General features: G+C 39.1%; 2 long non-coding RNA genes across 5 annotated transcripts in view; one reads left to right on the forward strand and one right to left on the reverse strand.

The window, feature by feature from the left end:
* The window catches only part of LOC107053450, a 258,977-nt gene that overhangs the window by 128,024 nt on the left and 104,622 nt on the right, over positions 1-26,331 (forward strand). The gene's annotated exons all lie outside the window — the stretch shown is intronic.
* LOC107053449 overlaps positions 6,783-26,331 on the reverse strand; it is an 89,400-nt gene continuing 69,851 nt past the window's right edge. Inside the window, exons 7-9 of the long non-coding RNA XR_005860536.2 lie at positions 21,146-21,254; positions 13,918-14,028; positions 6,783-9,649 (exon numbers count right to left, since the gene is read on the reverse strand). This is a non-coding gene — a long non-coding RNA (uncharacterized LOC107053449). The remainder of the gene's footprint in view (positions 9,650-13,917; positions 14,029-21,145; positions 21,255-26,331) is intronic.

Genomic DNA, 26,331 nt, shown 5'->3' on the forward strand with positions numbered 1-26,331 from the left:
ACAGTAGAGATTCCTCATGGATGTCACCTTCCATAAGCCAAATCATATAGATGATAAGTGCACACTAAAAGAATATATCTATCGTTGTTCTCAAATTTGGACAGATAGATCTCAGAATATACCAAGATTCTGAGTTTTTAAACTCGGAAAGTTTAAAAAACTTTCTTCTCCCTAATGGTCTTTTTATATTCATTAGACTTTGATGTCAGTTTTCAAATACAACCACAAGCTTATTTTCTGAGTCCACTTTTTTGAAGTTGACAAATCCTCCCTCATATCCCCAGAATGGACCAGCTTGTAAGCTAATTCTCTTCTGGTCTCACCTTGGGAAACCCATTTATTTATTCTATATTGAATTACTTCATCAACAGAATGGAATAGTTCATACTAACGTCAAGTGCTTGGAAGATGCAGGACTCAAATATTTTTATTGTGGCAGCATGAGAATAAAGAGGTAGGCAGACCACTCTTCTTTCACTTTTTATATCAGTCCCTGACCGAAGAGTCTGGGAATACAATTGATCAGAAAAATTTCAGCAGCATTTTGTTGAAATCTTTATTGGATATAAAATGTTTCAAATAAAACATTTTGACTTGTGTTTCCAGCATGGAAACACAACCTTGATTCCTAGCAGGCTGCTGACATCCCTTTGTACACAATCCATATGCAGCAGGACTCAACATGACTTTTGAGGCTTTTTGAACATATCTGAATGTGTTGGAAGAACATTTCAGGGCTTGAAGCTACAAGGCATACCAACCAGCTGGAAGCAGAGCAGTAAATTATTTCCAAGATACCCAATCAAGAGTATGGATTTTAGAAGATCTATGGTCCTCCAAGAGGAGGGCAATAGTCTGACAGTTGCCTTAGAGCTAGAGAAGTGGGGAGCTTCAGCCAATCACTCTCCTACTAAGGTGGCAAAAATAAAACATCTCAAGTTGGAAAACACATTTTTCAGTAATATTACAAATCCATCCCCGTTCCAAACCCGTATCTCTGTATTGTAAGAAATAAAGAATATCACTTTCAGTCTTACATTAAAAGGGAATTCTGAATATGGTTCTCTTCAGAATGCTGGATTTTATTAACTTCAATCAAGGTGAGGCATTAAAACCATAATTAGTCTCAAATAATTTAAAGTGCTTTTATATGATTATTAACTGTTGACATCTTGCAATATGAGTTCATAAACAAACAACAGTCGAACAAAAATCTTATTCAGTTATGTGATCATCTCCAGTGAGTGTTCCAGCACTGTTTTCTCATAAAGTATCAGAGGATTGCCGTGACTTTATCCAACAAGCAGCCGTGTCACCTGAATCACAGAATCATAGGTGTTGAAAGGGACGTCAGGAGATCACCTAGTCCAGCAGCTCTGCTAAAGCAAATTCCCTGCAGTAGTTTGCACAAGAAAGTGTCCAGGCAGGTTTTGAATATCTCCAGAGAAGGAGACTCCACAACCTCTCTGGGCAGCCTGTCCCAGTGCTCTGTCACCCACACAGTAAAGAAGTTCTTCCTCATGTTCATATGGAATGTCATACGTTTTAGTTTGTGCCCATTGCCCCTTGCCCTGTCACTAGGCACCACTGAAAAGAGCCTGGCCTTGCCGTTTTGATGTTTGACTCCATCCATTTGACTCCCACCCCCTAGATATTTTTAAGCATTATTATTCTTAAGCATCAGTCTTCTCCACGCTGAGCAGTTCCAGGTCTCTCAGCCTTTTCTCAAGAGAGATGCTCCAGGCTCCAAATATCTTTGTCGCTCTCTGCTGGACTCTATCCAGTAGTTCTCATCTTTTTTGAACTGGGGATCCTAGAACTGGACACAGTACAGCACTTTATTTCTCATGTTTTTACAAATGTTTGCCTCCCTGTGCAAGGGTTTGATTGACTTACTCCTCTCAAGTCAGTCTCAAAGAGAGAGTGGGATGACTAGAGTAAAACCTTTTAGGACATTAGTAAGCATTAGTTGTTTTTCTAGCACTGTTGTTGAGTCTTCATCTGCAGAAATTGACTGGTACAACACAAAGCTCCTGTAACAGTGTTTAAATGCACTGTTGCTTGGCTGAGGTCAGAGAAAATCACACAGAGGGTAAGGCTATGCATTTTGTTTATCCATATGCAACCACTTCTGCAGATGTATTCTGTCTTTGACTTGCTTGCAGTGAACAACCAAGCAGGGCTGAGAAAAATGTACACATAACAGTTTTCAGTGTGAATCATGTTCTCAGCTTGTACTGATCTAAAAAGAAATTGTTTCAAGCCAAGAACAAGACATAGAAATGTGATTCTTTACATGGAATGTCTAGGATATTTTTCAGTTTTTCTACAGTTTAAAGTGTTTAATTCTAAATTTATCTACTTCTGTTTCTTTCACAAGAATTCTGTAACTTCATTCATAGTCTTTCCTCAAACACCCAGCATGTAGCCTTTGTATGCTAGCACAGTCTGGTTACAAACTCTCTATATACTACTTTGTGTAACTGTCTTTGTGAGTCAATGCATTCTGTGCAGAATCTGCACTCTCGTTAGTGAGATGAACCATGAGAGCACTGTGAACATTACACTGTGGTGATCTTATGCATCAAATATTGATAAATGGATGTAACTCAGCTTTACTTGAATTATTCAAAATCAACAGTCCAAAGGAGAGAACTAGGTAAATGAGATCTCTTTCCAAAGGACACTTGACTTTCTTTTATAACTTAGGAAGTTAAAGAAAGTAGCTTGACACTTACTGTTTCTATCCAAGTCCCATTCTTCTTTACCTCCAAATTAAGAATTAGGATTCCCACCCATCTTTCCATAGCTGTGTGATATTAGCCTTCTTATTTCAACAACTTCACCATGTAACACACAGAATAAAATACTGTGTGTGTATATAGCATACAGAGGTTCTCCCAAATCCTTTTAGGGTTTCTGAAATACAGGAACTATGTTGTAAAGTAAGTTAAAGAGTCAACAAATTCAAATTCTAATTAGATAATAAAAGCAAACATTTTTCTTTACGTGGTGATTTCAAAAGGAAAGAAAAAAGATTTCTTTCTTTTATTTGCTTTTTAAAAGTTTACCAAAGAAACGGTTGCCTTAATCGGTTAATTGTAGGAAACGTATTTGTTACGATGCTGATGCTCTGAAGTTTTTTAATAAATGTTTTGGAAAACCCCCAGATCACAGCATCCCAGGACTAAGGAAGCTGGATTTCCTATAGCTGCAGACCTTGCAGTAAATTAAGTTTGAACTTTAAGAGGCAGTGAGCAGCCACTACTGGGGACTTAATGAAGTTTCTGTCATAGGTGGATAGTCCAGTATCTAATAAGAGGTCACTTTATATCTTTGCTGTCAGTCATTGACTCTTATGACATTTCTAGGATCCTAGTTACCTTTCAGTCATCCAATCTTTTAAATTTGGTTGAAATCAGCCAGCGGGTTCCAAAGTCATTAGACAAAAGTCCCCTCACAATTTGATGGCGTAAGTTTTTTCTGAAAATTCTGCCTTCACGTCACTGCTTGGGGGAGCAGCGTGTTCCTACCATACTCATAAATTAGCTGTATTTATGGCTAAAACAGAATACCTTCCAGTGACACACCCAACTCAGCCTGGTTGAACAATATTGAACCACAGTCAACTATACAGAGGTTAAAAGTTAAGCATTTTGTTTGTTTGTTTGTTTTTTTGTTTTTTGCCTTAGTGGACAAGCAGGCACTGCCAGATTCTCCCAAGAAAGGCAAATGGTACAGGTGGTGCCTCAGTAGCAGAGATGAACAGATATGTAACATATTAGTTCATCAGCAATAAACACAAAGTAGAAAAAGATTTAACAACAAACTTCTATTTGTGCTCAGTGAAATCAAATTTTTATCTTGGAATAGGAATGTTACAAATTTCTTCTTCCCCTTTTTTGAGTTCTGGACAAAGGAAGCCTACATGAGCACATCCTGGAGCATAAAACTGAGTTATTTTTTCACTACCTTCCATTACCAAGCTTGTATGATTGGGTAGCAATCCGATACGAAGAATGCAGGCTATGGATAATTCAGAGTGATTTTGTACAGAAAACTGCTTGTTGCCTCTCATGTGGTCCTGTCAATTGCTTAGAAAAAATATATAGTCTTAATCAGAAAACAGCTTAGTAAAATGTTCCCTAGTTGGATTATTATCCAATGAGATGTTATAAAGTCTAGGATATTCCTCAATAAACACATTATGATTATGCTTAATATAGGGCAGTTATGCTGTAGCTAAAATGGTTAGATGTTAGCTAAAAATGCCTTAAGTTTTTCCCTGGAAGGAAAAGAATTGTGTGTAGCCAGTTTACCAGGAGTCTGAATGCTCTTGTTGTGCGCTTGCATTGTAACAATAGTTGAAAGCTCTAATAAAGATCATTGTTCCACTAATAGCTGTCCAGCTCCAAAATAAAGGAATGTCTCATGCCTGAAGAAATTGAGGTCTAACAATGAGATAAGTGAGCAGATTTGACTACAATAGAAAGAGGGCTGAGGGGAAGAATTTTCTACAAATTGTACAGTGTACAAATACAACCTATATTTAATATTATTAGCCTTCTAAGAAACACACAGAATTATGTCTATGACCATCTCCAGCTTAGATGGAGGATGACTGATTTTGTGTGTGTGTGTGTACAGACTTATTTCAACTTATGAATAACAAAGTGTTTCTCCAAGAAAAAAGGAATACAGTTCTCTAGCAAAGGCTAACTTTCTCATCTCATTGTTGCTATCTACCCCTCAGATAGCATGATTTAAAAAGAAATAAAACATCCCCAGTGAGTAGAAGAGATGACCCACAACATTCAACATCTTCCCCTACTTACCAACACTTCAGGGCAGAAGCTGTTTTCTAATTCAACAGCAAAATTTCACTATGTCATGTGAATTTAAGGCATGTTTTAAGGTGAAGAGAAGCTAAGCTAGGGAGGAATATTGTTGAAGGATTTCTTATGATAGTGGCTTTTCTTGCAGTTACTTTTGATGAACTACCTGACCTTTCCCCAAGCCTACTGTGCTCCTAAGAAAGTCTAGCACAGGCAATAGTAGGCCATGTCTTTAAAGAAGGGATGCTTGTCCTTAGAACTAACTAAATCTAAATATAGTTCAGAAAAAAGTATGAAGTACCAGGAAATGTGTGACTCACTCTGATTTTCAAAAGATGAAGGAAACAGCCTTGTATGTGTTTTAAATGGATTTCTTTGCACAACATTTTTAATGCAACCAATATGGGATTTATCCTGTCCTATTTTTAGAAATCTTTAAAGGTCAGTTTGTGGTAAAGGTGGTTAAGAAATTCAGCGGAAGCACTGAACAGCTATATATCTATCTGCAAACTCCACTTGTGATTGTGAGTGTTGAGTTGATTTATAAATGACACTGTATCCTGGCTTCTCTTTGGACATTTCTCCCTGCTGAACTTTGCGATGCTAGCTAAAATGTGGAGTCTGCTTTCCTGGCCTTGACTAACAAGCTAGCTGCAGCCAGAGAACAGCTAAGATTTTAGGTGGCCTGCTGCCAAGCAAAAACACTGACTGACTTGAACCAGGGCTGGAACTTTAACAGAAGGGCAACTTCAGTAACAGGCATTTAAGAGAAATTACAAAGTTTGCACAGGCTAATGAAGAAAGTTCTAAAGGAATGGAAGGACTGACTGCTGAAGAGAAGCTGAAAGGAGGTTACAGTTGCCTTTTCTTAACTCTGACTATATCTTGTGTGGTGGTTAAGAGTGAGTCTCATTGAGAATATTATCCAGAATATTCTCAGTGTAGCTGCTGTAACATTTTAAATTACTCCTGAATAGACTCTGGAAGAATAGCACTGCTACATGGACATGGGCTGCCAGATCGTAGAATCTTAGTTTTCTGGAAAGAGTACCAGTGAGAATACCTGAATCTCAAAAGCCTGATTAGAGGTGCAGAGCTTGTGAGATCGAGTTGGAGTCTGATCATTCCTTGTAGTTCAAGGGCCTGAAATATCCAGAGAACAGAGATTTTTTCTGAAGTCTGATAAGCATCTCAGTAGGGTGCTTGCCAGGATTGTAGAAATTGTGTTACAGAGTTGCATTTGTGCAATGCTGTCTCTTAACTTTACTCTCTATAAACAAGGATATTTTCTTACCCCTAAATAAGCAAGTACTCTGTTTACATGTGTGCACAGAATATGTTTCCTTGCAGTTCTGGTAATAGACCTGCCTAAAAAGTAGCTTCCTATGGCATCTTTATTGCATACATAAAGGAATGGATTATAGAAGGTAAGCCTTGTGCAAAGACTGCAGTTACACATGCTGTCCCTCTTCTAGACTGAGCAGCCATTTCCACTCTTTAGAATAGGGCACTGATTGCAGCCTGCTTCCGCAGCTTGTGTGCAAACTGTGATACTGAAGCATTTTTGTTTGCCAGTGCACAGTTACTGACCATCTCCTATTTACTAATAATTCAGTAACTATAGTTATTAAACTTAATAGTCAGTAACATTTGCAGGTTTTTTTTTCTTACCCTTCTCGTTCATCTGCAAGTGAAAATATAAAAAGAGATGAAAATCTGAAGTGTAAGTTCCTGGAATTTATGAGTCTTGCAAATAACTTATAGAAGAACCTTCCAAAATAGCCACTGATTTGATTTGTTTGCTTTGTTTGTTTCTTTTGTTTACTTATTTAATTGGCTGTATTTCTGGCTTATGAATTTAACTGACATACCTGAAAATTAAAACTGCCAATTTGAAATTTTCTTTATAGATTATGAGCACTTTGCACAAGGAATGTAAAGATTGGCTTTGAATCTAATTGTTTATTACAACATAAGCAGCAGATTAACTGTTGTTGCTGTTATTGGTTCGGTGTGTAAGAGTATGATATTCTCGTTTTCATGAAAGAAGCACTGGAGGAAAGTGATTAAGCTTTTTCTGTTTCTTTGCCTCTGCTTGATTATTTGGGAAAGCTTTCTCTAAATCTATGACATTGATGGGAGCCATTTGAGAAGTTCCCCTTAGCCAAGCCAAGTCTGGGTTCACAAGCACAATTCCGTTATTTCAGCTGGATTTTATTACTGCAAGCAGCTTAACCAGCTGCATAGCAAGAATGTTTAACCAGGAACAAGACAAACTTCCATAAGCTGCTTAATTCTGACTTGGGACTGTTCCTCCAAATCAATTGATATTGAAATAATTACTTCTCAGAATCTGTAGAGGAAAAGGACGTAAAAAGAAAATTAAAATCTAATGAAATGGGTAGAAAGCAGTGTATGAGTAGACATATCTTAAGCCTTAGTAAATTTTCAAAGGTTATGTTATCCTTTTTTCTCTGGAAATCTTTCTTTATGCTTTTCTCCCCTCCTCTTGTACTCTTAACCTTCTCCTGTTACTTAAAAACTAATGATAAAAACTTCTATCTCTGTCTCTCTCTATATATATATTACACATCTGTATGTAATTCATATATTTTCTTTCATATATATGTACATATGCACACACAATTTTTTAATATATATGAAGGAAACTTGATCCCACATTGTTTAGTGTCACTCTGGCAGAGTCAATGTCTTGAATAGGAGAAGAACACCTCTGTTGTTTTTCCAAATCCGAGGTCTTTATTTTAGTGTTTGTAGCCAAATTTTATCATATACAACTGCTCTGCTTCCTCTAATTTGCTCTTTATAAACTATGTAGTTGTTCTTTTCTTCACTACTTAACTGTAGGATTGCATTTCAAATGCGGTAGATGAAATAATTCTTGTTTAGTAGAAGCTAAGCTCTCTTATCCATTTCAGTAATTTTATACTAGTTTAAAACCTAACTTTGATGGAATTATAATATTGGAGTTTATTGTATTATTAATGTTGGGAATTATAATATTCAGGGAGGTGAATTCCTGATATGGCAGGGAGGGGTAAGTAAATAGGTCCTGTTAAGAGTGCATATTTGTAATGTGAATATAAAAATAGAAAAAATAGTTTTGCTTTGTCTTAGGGATGAGCAGCTTATGTTCAAAGTAGGGTTGGTATTGCTTTGAAGGAAATGGGAGTATGGAAACTTACTTTTTGGGTTTGTTAGGTATCTAGACTGAAAGGACTCACTGAGACTCAAGGCATGGGAAATAAAGCTCTAAACACTCTTGGGAGAGGTACAGAGAGAGAGAAGGGCTTTATCTTGTGGTCAATGTGTTCAAAAGCATTTTTCTAGAGTGAAACAATTAATCACTAAACAAAGAAAGGAACACTGCATGTGTGTGCTTTCCAAGCTTCTTCTTTTTCTTCTACTGAGGTTTGTGTCTGGTCACCCCCAGTGCATCTCTTTCCCTGAGAATTTTCCACTTCTTTCCTTGAGCCCATGTAAACATTTTTGCATTCAGGACTTCCTTAAGCACCATATTTCAGAGTCAGCCTACTCTGCATCTTTCTTTTTGTTTTGAAGAAGGTTGCCTCTGGCTCTGCTCACTGGACTTCTTTGGAAAAACCATCTGTCCCTACTCATGCATTCCATGTCACTCATGATTTTGTAGACCTGTCACAACCCCTACAGATCTCTGCCACAAGCTGAAATGTTTTGCCTACCTTTGTTCCTCATCAGGAAATCCATGTTTTTGATGATCCCTGTTGCCCTATAAGGAAAAATCTCTCTACTGTAAGGGTGGTCAACACTGGAACAGGCTTTCTAGATGCCGTATGTGTGACAGTGTTCAAGAGGCATTTGGACAATACCCCTATCAACTTGCTTAAACTTTTGTTTAGCTCTGAAGTTGTCAGGCAGTTGGACTGTATGTTTTTTGAGGACCTCTTGCAACTGAGCTATTCCGTTCTATTCTGGACTCTTTTGTTTTTCTGATAGCAGGGCATTGAAAGGTTTCATAGTAGCTTTTCACAGTCCAATCTTATCCTTACTCCCTTGAACATACATTGTATCACAAGTGAGCATACTCTGTATCCCAGGCAAACATACTTGCCTTACCACATACACCTTTTTTGACAGTTGAAACCCATTGGATTTCCCAACTTCGTTCCCTCCATTGGAAGCGCTCACGTTTCACCCAAGCCCTCCCCTCTTCCACCTTCAATCTTTTAGCCAATTGTTCACCTGTTCCTGGAAGTTCCTTCCTAACCTAGTGCTGCCTGGCTTTCTTAGAAGCCTTTGGTGTGGGAGTTTGACATAAAAAACTTATGAATATATAAAAAAAAAAATTGCTATTCATACTGGTTTCCTCAAATAATTTGAAGGGCAAGACTTCTTTGTGCAGAGTCTGCTGTTATCTGTCAGGTACACAGATGTAAACAAGTTTTATTTTGTAGTTGCCTTCTAATTCTATCTAATGGAAATTATTTTCTATTTCATATTTGATTTTCAGCCTCTGGCTTGTCATGTACATGAAGTTAAAGAATGTTCATATTTGAATACCATGAATCATTATTCTAAACTGTTTGTTCTTCCACACTCATGTGTTTTCCTTTCACTCATCAATCTAAAGTTTCACTCACAATCTTTGTTTAAAGTGCCAGCATCTTGGACCTCTTAAAGCTCAGGTGAAGTCTGTCCATCTTATGCAGGCTTCTTCCAGATGTGTTAAAAAAATAAACTTTTACAAGTCAAAGAAAATAGAATTTTGGAGTTTTGTGCTTGAGGTATCACAGTCCATATCGAATAGGCGTGTCCTGAAAAAAGTAACAGTTTAATCAGCGACTTTTAGAAGATATGTTTTCTGTAGTGTTAGGAAGAGACAAGCTCTTGTCCCAATAGAAAACATTTGAATTTGAAGTCTGTGTTAAATATTTTGCTGAAGAATTCTTGTACTGAAAAAACAGCTTCAATTCTATTGTTTGTATCGGGAGAGCATCAGATTTTTTTTCTCTAAAACAGGGTTACTGCCTACCAACAAATTATTCCAACTTTTGCTTCTAAATATTCAAAATATTAATGTGTGAAGCTGGTGATGGAATTAGTAGTGCATTGCAAGAAGTCAAAATCTCATATAGTCCTGATCCCTTCATATAGCTCTTATGGAGAAGGCTGTATTATAGGTAACTTGGATAATACACAGGGTAACTAAAGTAGTGACTGTGAAGGAGAATGTGGCATGGCATCCCCCTAGGCCATGGAGCACTCCATTAGCTGCAATAGCTCCTAACTGCTATTTAATGGGCAGCTAGCAGAAAATAAAATTGCTTCAGTCAATTGAGAATCTTATCCTGTATTATTAATGTTTCCAGTCTGGGGTGAAGAATAGGATAAACTAACCCTATTTCTACTTGGGGAAGAAAAAGTTAAGGTGAAAGGAAGAGGAGGAAAAGGTCTTTTTAACAAGGTTTCTTTTGTAGGTGGGGTGCATTGATTGGTTTAGAGTTTTATTTTGGGCAGAAAGGGGATTAGTGTTGCTGATAGGTGCAAGTAATACGTAGAACTCCCGTAGCTGATTCTGGACACACCATTTTATGCTACCCACGAGTGCCTTATTGATCAAAATGACAATCCCTGGTTTGCGGGAACTCAGACTTAAAGAAAGTAGAGGGTAACAGAAGATCATTTTGTAAAGGGACACTTTACATCCTGAAAGCTAGCTGAGTTCACAATAGTGTGCTGATATCTTCTAGGGGGATGAGGACATAGATTGTATATGCAAGGAAATGATGAGATTAACAGGGTAGGTTTCCAGTGAGGAAATCTGAATGTGGCATGGAGTCTAGTTGGAGGCCTGTAACAAGCAGTGTTCCCCAGGGGTGGGTCTGGTCTTGTTTAACTTCTTCATCAATGACCTGGATGAAGGAATAGAGTCCACCCTCAGCAAGTTTGCTGATAATACAAAGCTGAGAGGAGTGGCTCTGCTGCCATTCAACAGGACCTGGACAGACCGGAGAGCTGGGCAGAGAGGAACCTGATGAGGTTCAGCAAGAGTGTAGAGTCTTGCACCTGGGAAGGAATAACCGTATGTATCAGTACAGGTTAGGGGCTGACCTATTGGAAAGGAGCTTTTCAGAGAAAGACTGAGGTGTCCTGGTGAACCAACAGGTTGGTCACAAGCCACCAGTGTGCCACTGTGGCAAACAAGGCCGTTGTTACCCTGGGGTGTACAAAAAAAGGCACAGCCAGCAGGTCAAGGGCGGTGATCCTCCACTTCTGCTCTGCCCTGTGGAGATCACATCTGGAGTATCGTGCCCAGTTCTAGGCTCCCCAGTTCGAAAAACAGAGGGATCTCATAAAAAGAGTCTAGCAGAGAGCCACAAAGATGATTAAGGGCCGGGGGCATCTCACTTATGAGGAAAGGCTAAGATAACTGGGTCTGTTCAGCCTGGAGAAGGCTGAGAGGGGATTTCATAACTGTTTATAAGTATCTAAAGCTGAGAAGTCAAATGGATGAGGCCAAGCTCTGTTCAGTGGTGTGTAGTGGCAGGGCAAGGTGCAGTGGGCAAAAACTGCAACACGAGAAGTTCTTCCATACACGTATGCAAGAGAGCTTCTTTATTGTGAGGGTGACAGAGCACTGGAACAGGCTGCCCAGGGTTGTTGTGTAGCCTCTTTCTCTGGAGATATTCATGAGCCGTATGGATGCTTTCCTGCTCAACTTACTGTAGGGAACTTGCTTTAGCAGGGGAGTTGAACTCAATGATCTCCAGAGGTCCCCTCCAACCCTGGTGACTCTATGATTCTTTCAAATTCTTGGTTTTGCAGTGTGGTGTCTTTTGTCCTTTGGTTTTTTGTTTGTTTGTTTTGTGTGTGTATGTGTGTGTGTGTGTGTGTGTCTATTGTTTTGTTTTAGTATAAAGAAGATAAAGTAAGCCAGTTTTACTATGTTGAGATCATTAAATTTTATTAGTCAATATAAATTGGATCCAGATGAGCTTGTTGATCTGGGAATCTGTGTGCCCATTTATGTCTAAATCTTCAGCAGACGTGCATGCTACTGTTGAATATGACAATGAGAGGAAAAATAAAGCAGTGTAGTATAAAAGATACAGGAGTCTAGAAGGGCTGTGGAAGTAGTCCAGTAGGAAAGCTTTTCTTCCATATTCCCCACATGCTAGCCCTGGAGAAGACTTTCATCTCTAATAAAGATTTCCCAAAATGGTGTCATCTGTGAATTAACTGTCCTTAGGATACAGAGAAGGATGCTTTGGAGATTATATTATGTTTTCAGTAGGATGGTATGGTGATATTGCCTCTGGCAAGTTTTTCTTTTCCTACCAACTCAAACTCACTGCCAGTTCTCCTCTCAGTGTGCCACCTGCTCTTCTGCAGACTGGATGCTACACATGCGAAGTATATGTGGTTTATAGCTTTCTGGAAATCTCCTCCAAATTGTACTTGGCTTTCTCTCTTGACACCTACTAGTTCTTGACTTGACATGAATAATAGACTGAGTGACTTTTTCAAAAAGAGAAAGCAGTGTTTCAGGACATGTGAACAAGAGAATTAACAGTCAGTGCTCTAGTTTAACAGGTGGATGAACTCTAAAATCCTGATTCAGTGCTTCTGTTTCTTCCCCAGACTAATGCCACACTGAAATTACTGAGGCAAAGGAGGAGGAGGTCTGTTTCATGAAAAAAAAGCACAAATTTTGCATGGCAGATATGATCCTAGGCAGACCTCAAAATTTTACTGAATCAATATAGAATCTCTGAAGATATTGGTGATTACTGCGTCAGGATTGAATCCATAGCAAGCAATTGCAGTGTGCAATTATGTTCTATGTGATGAATTTTCATTCTAAATAGAGTGGACTGAGTGGGTGTGTGCAAATGTTGAAATTCCATTAGCAGATGAGAGTTGGAAAGCTTCTGAAATGGAAGTTAGTAGAAAATCAAAAACAGATATTTATATGTTGGGAGTGTTGAAAAGCAACAAGCAGCTAACTGCAATTTCTGCTAGTATTTCAAGGGATTTAGGGCTTGTCTATGAGGACATAGAGAGGAGAAGATGAGAAGATCTTTATATCCAAAAGCTATCTGTAGAAAATAGCTAGAAGACAAGTGAGATGACAAATACATATTATGATGAGAATTTTTTTTTTGGTTTCTCACTGGTTCTCTTCTAAACCATAATTTGTCCAAAGGCAATGACTTTCTAACAAATGGCCAGCGCCGTAGCAATAACAATAACTAGAATGAATTTTTGCCTTTAAACCATTGCCACAACAGCTGTAAGGCAGTACTACCTGATTATTCCAATACCAATTTTCATTTCTTACTAATTTCCATTTGAATAATTTCCTTTGGTGCATTAATTGCAGTACATCACACTATTCTTGCAATGCCTAACCTGTTGTGGTAGATAAAATGTAGTTCTGTATGTAGCTGGAATGAGACTGGCTCTCTGTCACACCTTTTGATATTGGTAAATTTTCTTAGTTGATGAAGCTTTGACTGTTTTGTTTGGAGAAGACTACTACTCTTTTTTTTGGGGGGGGGAGGGGGGGGGGGGGGGGGGCTGAAATAACCTTAGTAGAATTCTGCAACATAATTTCATTTTCTAGCTAGTGTAGCCTCCTAATGCTGATCTTAGCATTTAATTATGCCTGCAGAAAAAGATTTTTTTCCTCCTGTGTCCTAAACGCTGTACAGTGGTGTGCTGTATGACCAGTCAGATAAAGGCCAGCTGAGGATTCTCTTGACTGAAACAAAAGGAGCAGAGATAGGAAATGATGGTTCAATAAGAAATTAATTTACTGTCTCCTGATAAAGTTTATCTCATACTTTTCCTCCAGGGAAAATATAGAACCCTGATGGTCTTGATGCTACTCTACCTATCAGTTTGCTGTGAGTGTACAGAACTCAATGCCAGTGAACACAATGGTTGTACACAGATTGGCTGTTCCATATCTCTAATTTACTATGAGAATAGGGAGACAGCACAGTACTTCACAGCACCTCACAGGCAGAATTCATGTAAGACATCCTAACTGGAGACAGTACTCCAAACATGGTCTTACCAGTGCTGAGTAGAGGTTGACCTTCATCAACCTCCTGGCAAAGTTATGTTGAATGCAGCCCAGGATACTGTTTCCTCTTCTTGCAGCTGAAGAAATCTCCTTTCCCATCTTCTAAACAAGGGATGTTTGAATATGAAACAGAAAAAAAAGATTTTCAGTCCTATATAGGGCTTGCTCTTATGGATTAAGAAAAGAATATTTAAGCTGCTGTGTAATCATCATTTCAGTAATGCTTAACAAGACATAACTTCTGTAATGTCATATTTCCTATTCTGTGCTGAAATCATCAGCTAAAAGAAAAAGAAAATGTGACAAAATATGCTAAAAGGACATTTCCTGCCCCTTATTTTTCATTGTTGTTAGGCTCAAATGAAGAAAAAAATATCACTTGTTAATACTGGGAGAAAGTATTGGGGGATTTTTGTCTAAACCTATTTGATTTCAATAAAATAAGAATTTTGACGTCATCAGGATATTGCTCTTCTGACTGACAGGGAAAACACCAGGTGAGACCTTCAGCACTTCTTATTTAGAAACCAAGAGCCAGGTCTGTGGTTACCAAGACCTTGCTCACTAGTACTAGCTGAGGACATATGCACTCACTCAACCTTTTAAAAGTAATGCTGCAGGTGGCCTGCATTTTCTTGTTCTGGGTTAGTGTGTTGTGGTAGAGCACTGTCATGTCAGCAGTGGGGGAGGCATAGAATTGTGGGTAGAGCAGTTCTAAAACTTACAATTGTCCATCCTAGAACAGAACTTACACTGGGCATGTGTAACCTAAGATACACAATACTTCTCAGGATCTCATAAAGAGAAATCCAGTAAGACAGTTTGGCTGGAATTTTCTTCCTCTGTCACTTAAAACATGAAAACCCTTCCCAGAAGGGCTGGTAAAAACGGCAGGTAGCCTCCAAAGTTTTTGTTATCTCAGAAGTACATGTCCTCCTTGGATTCTTTGTGGGATGTCCCAAATTAAAAATCATCCTGTTTTCCCTTATTTCTAGCCTACAGTAAGACTTAACTTGAGGACAGAAGGGTTGGTGGGCCACTACTATGCTAGTATTATGACTGCTAGTCACAGTGGAGATTCAGAAGGTGGATACCAATGTACAAAATTCAAGCACATAGAAGCAAGAAATACAGTCTGTTATTGAAGTGTAGTGTTTAAGGTTTGAGTGCAAGCTTTATTTTTGTTGTTTAAATCATACCAAAGAACAGCTGTCCTGAGGCACAGTTTCCTTCTGTTATAGGGCTGCCAATTCTTTTACTGTCTGTAGTATGGGATGTGCAGTCTCCTTGTTAGTAATGACAGCACTGTTCTTACTATATGATCATATGGGAAAATTATGCAGGAACAATCTGAAGCAGACAGTATCTTGGTACAATGCCGCACTCCTACTTCAGTCTCTTAAGCTCTTCCATATGAAATATTATCACTGTATCAACAAAAAACAGCTGAGCAAATTTCTTTAAAATGTTATCCTCTAAAAGAAGCTTGCTGAGGGCAGTTAATAGTCAGGAGACTTCGGCTAGATGGTCTGTTACTTTGAGGCAGCCTGCAGTGACTAATCCACTGGGCTTTATGGATCTATTTAAATTAGATATATGCAGGCAGTGCATTATTTATAACCAAAAGCATGAATAATTCAACATGCCCACTCCTAGCAGGTATCCAGCTTGTGCCAGAAGTCAGCAGTAAATGCTTGCTTTCAGAATTAGGAAGACGCTATCAGATAACAGTCAGTTTTGCTTGCATGCTCCACTTTGCTCGTTCTCCTTTGCCTTTTGTATCTTTCTGGCTCAGCGCTGCCTTTTGTCTGGGGAAGAAGAACAAATGATGTATTCTCTGCATTATTCTCTTCATCTGGAGATGACATGCTATGTTTAAAACAAATTATGTAAATCCACTTAGGCTCAAAGCATTAATTTCTTTTCTGTATCATTGTGGATGGAGACAGGGGCATAGTTAAGAGAAAGGCCTTAAAGGCAGCATGGCAAGGGGGAAGCTTGAGCTCTGCTGTGCCCTAAGAATAGATGTGGTGACACAGCCCTGCTGAAAAGTGTGTGTGGTAGACTCTGTGTGCCCAAGTATTCTGTCTACATAACTTAGATGGCATCCAAACCTGAGGATTTGGACATCTAGTGGGGAAGCAGGCTGTGTGTGCAGCAGATGCAGGCTACTCACTGGACATTGCCAACAAAATATTCTGGAGTTCAGGCCATTGTGTTCTGTAGGAAAGCAACACAGTTCTCAAAGACTGTTGGCTCAAAGCCAGTTTCACAGGGACACGGAGCTTCAAGTGCTTCCAACACAAGTTATTCCTCTGCTGATATTTTTTTTTTCTTTCAGTCCCATCTTAGTGATACCTAAAACCCAGAGCCTGGAAAGAAAGAATTAAAACTGCCTATGGCTGTCTGTCTTCTCCTCAGTGGTCTGAGCTAGGGCCTTCTAGTAAGAGGTTTTCCACTGCTTGCTCTTCTCTGAAGTTTGGATACCAGGAGAGTTCTGGGTTTTTTTGTTTGTTTGTTTGTTTTTCCTGTCTTAAGTCCACTGCAAGTAATACAATAGACTAACTTTGTATCCCCATTCTGAGTCACAGCTTCTCTGAGTGGGTTTACCATACCATCATACCATTACTTGTTTCTACCCAATCCCAAAGTAACCAGCTAATTGCAATTACAAATACTATATATCGTGAACAATTTTGGGAAGTAATAACAATTCTTGAGAATAATATATGCCCGATTGTTCCACATAAAAACAAATTCAACTGAGATCTCCAAGTTTGCTAAGTTGCTAACTAAGGATGAAAGTAAGATGAAAACTAAGGATAAAAATCCTTAGTTTACTGTTAATGAATCATGAAATAATTGCCGGGGTGCTATGCTCCCTATCTGTGTGGCTACAGATAATTCATGGTTTTGTGTCTCAATTTGTTCATTTGAATAATAACACTTTCCTAATCAAAGCAGTAATTTGAGGGGAAAAAATGCAGCAAAGATAGTAAGACTCTTGGGTATCGTGGTTTGGATGGCAAGTGAAGCTAACTAAACACAATAGATAGCAGTACTTCTCATGCAATAGCTCCAGAGAGATTATTTCTGTAGCCACCGAAAAGCAGCAACTGGGAAGAACAGTCAATTTACAATAGCACATGGCAACATTACACAAATTTAGATACAAATTAGAATTAAAAATCCTACAAATATACTGCACAGAGTTGGTTAGCCAGATTACTGTAACAGTTCTAGAAGGAAATCTTGATTGGAATCAAGACCTTGAGGTGTGGCATAGTCTTTAGCAACACATGATCTTAGTACTGTTTGACTAAGCAGTGCCCTTGTGTATTGCTTCAAGACTGAGGAAAAGCAAAAAAAAATGCTGTGTTCAGTCATTCATATGTCTCTAGTGGTTTCTTGACTTTTTTTTTTTTTCTTTCTCCTCTTCCCTCCTCCTGGAGATCTCATAACAAAACACTGACCTTAGCTAACACAGCTTAACAGGAGAAATCCATCAGGATCACAGGAGTAGTAGAAAGCCCATATAGGAAAGAAGGTATTCTCTGGTAAAATGGTGATATCTTTAATTTGAATAAGCAATTGTATTTGTTTGAATTTTAAGTAAAATCCAGATAAACTAGTGTGTTTTTTTAATGATATATTTTTCCTGGTTTGGCATCTTAAAGACGCTTATAATTCCCTAGTGCATTTGTAGTCAGTTAATGACAGAATCCTATCACAATCTTCCCATTGTTTGTCTCCATCAAAAGAGACAGCTTCAGGGCTCCAACATAAGTATTAAGCTCCCTGTGACAAGAGATGAAAGTTCTGTGGAATCATGGTATGATATCTAGATAAAGCATCTTTCTTAATGATGGTGTTGGGCTCAGAAGGGAAAATTCCTTCCAGGTACAGCAAATGATCAAAGAATTAATGTCACCTCATAATGTGTTACCTGAAGCTGAGGTGGAACATGAGTATAAGATGTATATGATAGGGATAGAACTGTACAGTGTAACATACCACTTTGGTCACAGAATGACCACAGTGGTTACGTTGTTGGTTCTATTATACAATCTTCTAGAGTCTGACAAGGGCAAACAATAAGGGAATACTAGTCCATTGATGCCTTACATCTGAAATTTCAAATTTTGCTTTTGGATCTTCAAGTTTTTTGAGAGGAAGAGGGCACAAACTTTCATTAGACATTGTTAGAAGCTCAGAGTTTCCAGTCAGAGTTGAAACATCTACATCAGATTCTCAGCCCATACAGAGTGGTGCTGACTGATGAGCTCTGGAAGTAAAATCTCAAGTAACTCCAAAATTAACTTCCATCTGCTGCTTGATACATTTCAAGGTACTCCTGGAAAGTATAAAATACAAGACATACCCAAGTGATGAAGGAATATAGGGCCTAACATCTTGTCTACTTTGTTTCTTGCTATTCCCCATAAACTTTGCAGACTCCATCATAGCTAGTGCCTAACATTACCAGCTTGTAGGGAAGGAAGAGAGGGCTTCACTCAAAGCTGTACTGGCAAGATATTTACTGCTTGAACTCCTAATTCTTATAGGTGCTTGGATGCCAGTATCGTGCTGTGATTGCTCTCTGAGCAATCATTTCCAGTGTCTCACCACCCTCACAGTAAAGAACTTCCTAATATCTAGTCTAAACCTACCATCTTCCCCTCTTCCTGTTACAGTACACCCTTATAAAAAGTTTCTCCCCAGCTTTCCTGTAGGCCCCCCTCAAGTACTGGAAGGCCACTACAGGGACTCCCGCTGGAGCCTTCTCTTCTCCATGCTGCAGAGCTCCAGCTCTTTCAGCCTGTGCCTGTGGAGGAGGTGCTTCAGCCCTCTGATCAATTTCGTGGACCTCCTCTGGACCCACTGCAACAGCTCCACGTCCTCATTTTGGGAGCCCCACAACAGTACCCTAGCTAGATTCTCACTTCTCCTGGCTTTATTGGCTACTCGATTGCCCTGTGTCAGTAGATACTTTGCACAGTGGAACACAGCTGAACTGTTCCTTTGTTTGGTTGCAGGTATGAGGAAAATCTGAACTGAAATTCAGTGCAGCTTTGGCTTCTCTTGTTTCAACTGTTATTCATCCTATACTTTGTTGTTCATCCTACTTTGAATTTCTTGATCTGTGCCAGACAGAACTGCAAAGTACTTTGTATGTTCACAATACCATACCAACCACTCTTAGTGAGATAAAATAATTTTAAATGAAGAATTACTGTCTCACACTTTGCAATAAGACCTGAGAAACCACCACCTAGGAGACAGCAGGGACCAACCAAATCAGCAAGAATTGAGTTTACTATTTACAAACAGCTAGTGAGAAATTAGTCTTTTGCTACAGAAGAAGAGTCATATAGAAGTATCTGTCACCAATGAGTCCTTCAATAAGCAAAATGAAGCAGGACAGTAGCCACTTCAAGTAGGGAAGGTTTTTCATGTCAGAATGGACCAGAGTTAGCCTGCAGAGGCATATGTTTCTGCTGTGAGTTGGATTTACACTGGAGTCCTAAAGTGTGGTGCTTTCACATATTTGTCTAAAACAGACTACAACTAGTAGTAAGTAAGCATTGCACAGTGGGCTCACTAGATGCTTATGAAGACCAAGCAGTGGATGTTAGTACAGTGAGGTGATGGGTGGTGTGTTTCAGCAATAGGAGGTGGGTCACCTCCACTTGTGCAGATTTTTCAGTGCAGTATGCAGGCTCTTGTTCATCACTGGCAAAAATGCATTGCTAATGGTGGTGACTATGTTGAAAAATAGTGTTATCGTGCTTTTTGTATCTGTTGCAGTTTCCATGGAAATAAATAGGAGGAATCACTTTCAGAGTGGTCTATATAATTATGATGCATATTTCTTTACAGTAAGAGCACTTCCCTGCTCTGGTGTCTGTGGGGTTGTAGGGATTTTTTTTCTCTCTCTTTTTTTTTTTTTCTTTCTTTTTAAAATTATGACACCAAGCAACTTCTGGCCATGCACATTGAGCTGTCTGGCAGAATCTCTGTATTCTGTCATTGTGTTTCTCTGTGTGAAATAATGTGGGAGGATAAGGCTAAAGGGGAAAAAGAATAAAATCTTTTGGGAGCTGATGTACAAATTCTAGGTCATGTTTTCATAATTCCCTTTCTCTTTAATCCTTCCACTTCACCTGTGTTCTGCCCTACTGGTATAAAGGCACCAGGTATAAAATCAAAATGGGCCAAACTGAGGTTTTCCAGTCTGTAAGCCAAGCCTCTTGGCCTTAAAGAGATTTTTGATACAAAGAAGTTGGTTCTTGCCCTTAAAGCCCTTGTAATAATCTGAATACCTGCAGCTCACTGATACCTAATATAGCTGTTCCTTTGAAGTGATCTTTTTATATATTGGGACAGATAACACAACAGCTTGTGCTCAAAGGGATACCCACAGGATGTTGTACCACGTGCTCAGCATCTTGTAGGTTAGTAAGTGTTGGTTACTGACACAGGATTGAAATGATTGAAGATTGGTGTTGACAGGATTATTAACTCAGAAACACATAACGTGTCTTTCTCTGGTAGCACACCCTACTTGGACCAAAATCTGTAGAGAAGCAGCTGAGGGAGAGGGTAGGGTGAAGCAAGAAGGGGTGTAGATAGGGAAAATGACTGGCCCTTCCCTTCCCTTCCCTTCCCTTCCCTTCCCTTCCCTTCCCTTCCCTTCCCTTCCCTTCCCTTCCTTCCTTCCCTTCCCTTCCCTTCCCTTCCCTTCCCTTCCCTTCCCCTTCCTTCCCTTCCCTTCCCTTCCCCTTCCCTTCCCTTCCCTTCCCTTCCCTTCCCTTCCCTTCCCTTCCTTCCCTTCCCTTCCCTTCCCTTCCCTTCCCTTCCCTTCCCTTCCCTTCCCTTCCCTTCCCTTCCCTTCCCTTCCCTTCCCTTCCCTTCCCTTCCCTTCCCTTCCCTTCCCTTCCCTTCCCTTCCCTTCCCTTCCCTTCCCTTCCCTTCCCTTCCCTTCCCTTCCCTTCCCTTCTTATTGTTTCCTGTCCTTTTACTTGTTTCCCAGACTTTATTCTTGGCACCAGAGGGAACACACAAGGCTCCAAATAAAGGCTTATGTAACAAACATGATTTCCTTATGAAATTACTTTCATCATTTTAACCTGTGGCTCATAATGAGTCAAAGTGATGTTTTGTTGCTATGACCTCTCAATTTTCTCATGGCTTTCTGTACTGATGCTACATACTGTACCTTTGTCCTACTTAAACTCAAGCCCTGGTAATGGTGATGATAGAAATGCCAGTACTGCCTCAACATGTCACTTCACATTGGTCTTCTGAGACAGGAAGCCCACTTGTTTCTAGAAAGGCAAAATAATTTGTGTCAGATAGTTAAACTGGCATACTGCTGATTCAGACATTGAGCTCTAAAGGAGCACTTTGTCCCAGCTCTGTAATGGCCTGTCTCTTGTCATCCCTAGGGGGCAACTACGAACTTTTCCTGCAGGAAAAGGTCAGAGAAATCAGGAATATTATTATCATCAGTCTGAATCAAAACTGATGCTGGAAATTTGTGATCTGAATACAGCTTTCAGTAACTGGAGGGGAAGAAATATCTTAAGAAACTCCTTAAGAAACAAATCTTAGGAGTATAGAGTTACACAAAGTGTTAAGTTCAGGATGGACTACAGATGCTGCTTGTATCCATGTCTCTGGGAAAGAAGGACTTAATAGATTGTGCACTGAAATTGGACACAGCTTTCTAAACTCATTGTTAAGACTGAGAGAGGAAAACTGTATCAAAAGTAAAGGAAAGGGAAAAATGCTAAGTGGCAAGTGCAAGAGCTTACAAGAAAATAATTTTGAGAGGCAGCAGTTAATACAAGAAAAGCTGATTCAAAGGGTCAAGCAGAACAAGTTTTTGAAGGATTTGTCTATGATTTTTTGACAGTGGATAGTTTTAAGTGGCTTCGGAAAAAGTATATAGGCCAGATGCGTTGGATGGTGGATCCTGGCGCATACTTTATGATGTAGGTGCAGAATTTTGTTTGCACTTTATATCTACTTGGTTATAAGATTTGATCCGGTTGGCCATCAGACACCTGAAGAGCTCAGACTGGGAGAAAGTCAGAGGGTAGAGGCAGAGCTCATTCCTTCTGGGTCTAAATGACAGCTAAGCCATCCAGAAAAGAGTGCTCAATTTTGTACAGAAATTGATCGTAGGGTTTTACAGAGATTAGGTATCTTCACAATAACATTCCTTCTGATCTCTTGACATTAAACAAATTTCTCTAGATGAAAACTACAGCCACAAGCTGTCTGTTTAATTGGATGAAGGACTCTAATATAGCTCTATATCTATCTTACAACCTCCTCTTCCTTTTTACTTTAAATCATTGCAAACTGTAGAATCATAGAATGGCCTGGGTTGAAAAGGACCATAATGATCATCTAGTTTCAACCCCCTAACAAACAAGCTGAAATTAGTCTCACAATTTAGTTTTCTTGTTAACTGGAAAATTAAAAAAATAAAAACTTTCCATTTTGTGTGCTATTTTTACTCAATATTTGCTTAAATTTTGTAGTTTCAAAGCATCTATATGGAACTTCTTAGCAATTGCAGAGAATATAGTTATTGAGTCACACTTCATAACTTTTCTATATAAAATAAAAAAAGGGGGGAGGGGAGGGAGTGGAACAAGGTTTCTTTCTGGATTGGTTTACCTTTTTTCTTTTATAATCATGAACTATGGCCAGTTAGGAAAATGGGCTTTGACAGTGGAATCAGAATTTTATTGCAGCATCGTGCAAAAGGGTAGTGAAACAGAGTAAAATCAGTTCAGGTAAAAACTTTGACCTCTTGCTCAAGTTTGCAGAACACATCCTGAATAGAATTATTATTTTTTTTAAATTTGTAATCCTGTACCTTCGATGCCAGCACCATTACTTTGGAATTATCCTTAAGTAAAGCCTGAATATTTCTGGGATCAGAAAATCTAAAATGTCATCACAAAGTATGAGGTTGGGAAAGTTTTGCAATGTCTTGCCAGAGTTACGTACAAGGACTGCTCCAAAAGTAATGTCTTCTCTTTTATTATGTTGGCCCATGATATCAGATGTGGATGTTGGTGGTATGGATGAACTTTCTTGACAATATTGTTATATATTGTTGTTGTGCAATAGATAATAACAGTGGAAGTCTGACAAAATGGTATGGAACGTAGAAGTGTACATGAAGCAAAGGTGTGGAATTGAACTCCTCCGCATGGAAAAAAGTTGCACCCACTGACATTCATTGATGCTTGCTGAATGTTTTTGGAGACCAAACAATAGATATGAGCACAGGGAGGTGGTGGGTGGTGCATGGTAATTGCAGAGTATCTGCAGCAAAAAAACATAGGAGGCCTTCCAGGTCCTAGCACTAATATCCACCTAAAGGAAGGCAGAGTGGTCTTCCACACGAATGCACTAAACTTGCCAGAGCTGTTGGAAGTGGCACTGCCGTCTGCCTTCTCTCTTAATTCAAGAAATGCCTATGGGAGGATGTTGTGTGCACTACAGAAGACAGGTATGTTAAGCAAAGTTTTCTCCTTAGTAATTGCAGTGACTGATTACATGATTTAATCATTTCCTTGAGACAAAGAACCTAATACTGCTTTTAAGAAGGGAGGGGGACATAGAGTGTGTATTAGCTACACATTCAAAAATGCTCTGCTTCAGAGGAGAGAAAGGATCTGATTAAAGTAAGTGTGTTTGTGAGGGAGGGGAAAAATAGCAGAATTGCTGAATTTGTTTTTCAATGTGCTAAACAAGATCTAGTCCTTTAGAATTCCTCAATGTTGTTTGTAAGTTTGTAAAGCTAGAAGTATTTTTTAGGAAATATGTTTCTTTCACATGTCCTCGGATTAATCAGATTAGAGTTAAAACTTTTTTTTTCATGTCCTTTCTATAGATTAGCTCTGTTCAAATGCTGGTGGGAATACAAAATCCTTGAATGAATTTAAAAGAAGGAAGCAAAAATTTGGGTTTATCCTCTATCTGCATTCTAAGATTAAGCTGAATTTTAAATATGCTGAGACCTCCATTATTTTATGGAGGAGACCTCCAGTATCTTATGGGGGATTTAACTGGCACTTGTAGCAACACAACCTTCATGACAGAGGTTGGTAGTCTACAATGTGGGTAGCAGTGGAGTTCTGAGAAGTGCCAGAGTCCATAGTATTCGATGGTGCAAATGAGCATTCACTGCAGTGGAGCTATGCTGACTAATTCTTATTGAGGGCTTTGCACTTAAAAAAAACCTTTAAAGCATGTTCACTGTGAGATATTGAGTTCAGTTCTTCTTCAGGTCAAGTAACACTACAAAACTGACTTCTTTCTATATTGTTTTTGCTGCTTAGCCTGACCAGCACCTTTGACTAACAAAAGCATCCTAACTTGAACCAATAAAATTGTTTCAAATCAAAATTATGCTCTACACTGGGGAGGAATATAAAGATTTTGGTTGCTTTATTATTTATTTATATCTGCTATTGTTTGCATGGGGTGGTATAGGGATGGGGAGGGTGCACACAAAAGTTAGTTTGCACAGTTTTTATCATCAGAACATTGTTTGGTAACTGGTATGTCATTTTGCAATGGCTGTGGGAATTTCATTTTTTTTTAATGAAAGCCTATTAAGAGCTCTGGTAACATTTCAAAGCATTGCAAGCATTGCATAGGAAGTCAGAATACTACTGGAATCCATGTAAACCAGAAAATCACAGGGGGGGGCGTGTTGGGTGGAGAGGCTTCTAAGAAAAGTTCTCTTGAAGTATTCTTTCAAGATCAAGTCACCATCTTCAGGGTTAAGAGAAATATTCCACCTGGCTTCACAGCTGTGAACTTGCTTCCCAATTTAGTTTTATAAACCTGGTCAATTAGATCTCCTCAGAAAAAGAAAGTTGAGCACCAGTGCCTCACTTTCCTCAACAGTCAGTACCTAGGACCACATATGGTTGGTAGGAGACAAAAACTAATCTTCTTTCTCTGCTTAATTTTATACAGAGGTAGATGAATTGCTCAGTAGATGGTATCCTGTTCAAAAACATCTCATGTCAATAGGCTACATCTCTGCTCTGTTTTGAGTTCACAAGATGCAGCAAGTCAGTAATATTACTCTCTAGTATGATTGTTGGAAAACTTGTTGGAAGATCTTACTTCAATGTTTTATGACAAGAATGTCTAATGGAGATATTTAGACACCACTGAATATCCCGAATCTTAGTACTTTGAGGACATAGGAAGAGAACTGGATTCATACCTTTACTTGGGACTGGGCAGGTTGAATGTCTGTTGCCAATAATACAGAAAGAAAATGTTCTATTTCAACATTGAGTTGAGGGTGGGGCACTTTATTTTCTAAGCTGCCTGTGGTGAGAATATGTGCTCTGAAAATGCCAAAGCTTGCAGGGAAGTGTGACACAATTTGCGCTCCTGCCAGTACCATAGCAGCAAGATGTGAGGCTCTAGTGTCCTGCTGTGTGGCCACTAGCAAAACAAATGAAATGGGGACATGGAGGATTGGTGGTGGGGGGAAAAAATGGAAAATTATAGTGGTATCCAACGTAACAGCTTGCCTCCTTTGCAACCATAGTACTTTGTGCCTTTCCTCTGTGCTCTTCCTTCTCTGGGCATATCTACAAAGGGACGTTTCAGTTGAATTTTAAATAATAGGGCACAGTCTGTACTGCAAGCTGCTGCCAGCATGGTGTTTTGTTGGTTGAAAATAGGTGATGTGGTGTGCAATTGACAGATGTGTCAGCCATGAATTTCTAATGCTTCTGTTTTTAATCAGAGGGGAGAAAAGACCCCGAGTTCCTATTACTTGTTTTTCACTTGAAATCCAGTAACAATCCCAAGGCTGTAATGTGTACATATGTATATATACATACATACATGCTGTATTTTTGTGTTATACATATGTGAACATAACATACTGGCAAGCACAACGTAAGAGCTAAACTGAATTAATCTAATAGAACTAAACTTATTTCTAAATGGTTACCTACAATGGGGTTCTAGTATGTTTTAAATGTAAAGCCTTGGGAATTCAGATTAGCTCTCTCCTGAGCGTCCTCACTCAGAAATGGTCTCAGTTACACTGCACATTAACGTGCTCAGTAAGAAGGGGCACCTTGTTTAAAGTTGGCTCTGAGGCAGTTACTATAATTAATGGTACTGAAAAAACAGGCAGTGGAGGTCTGGACTCCTGAGCCTGCTGTGCTAATCACAGGTCCATGCTCCTTTCCCAGGCACATCAGTGTTTCATGGATGATGTGCTTTGTGGGCAGATTTACCAAGACACGTGTCTTTTAAGTAGAAAACAAATACATCCAGGATTGGTGTACTCCAAAGGATTGGTTTTCCCAGATAACTTCTGTAGAAATGCTCTTGCTG

This window comes from Gallus gallus, chromosome 5 (genome assembly GCF_016699485.2).
Source record: "Gallus gallus isolate bGalGal1 chromosome 5, bGalGal1.mat.broiler.GRCg7b, whole genome shotgun sequence".
In the NCBI taxonomy this organism is placed as follows: Eukaryota; Metazoa; Chordata; class Aves; order Galliformes; family Phasianidae; genus Gallus; species Gallus gallus.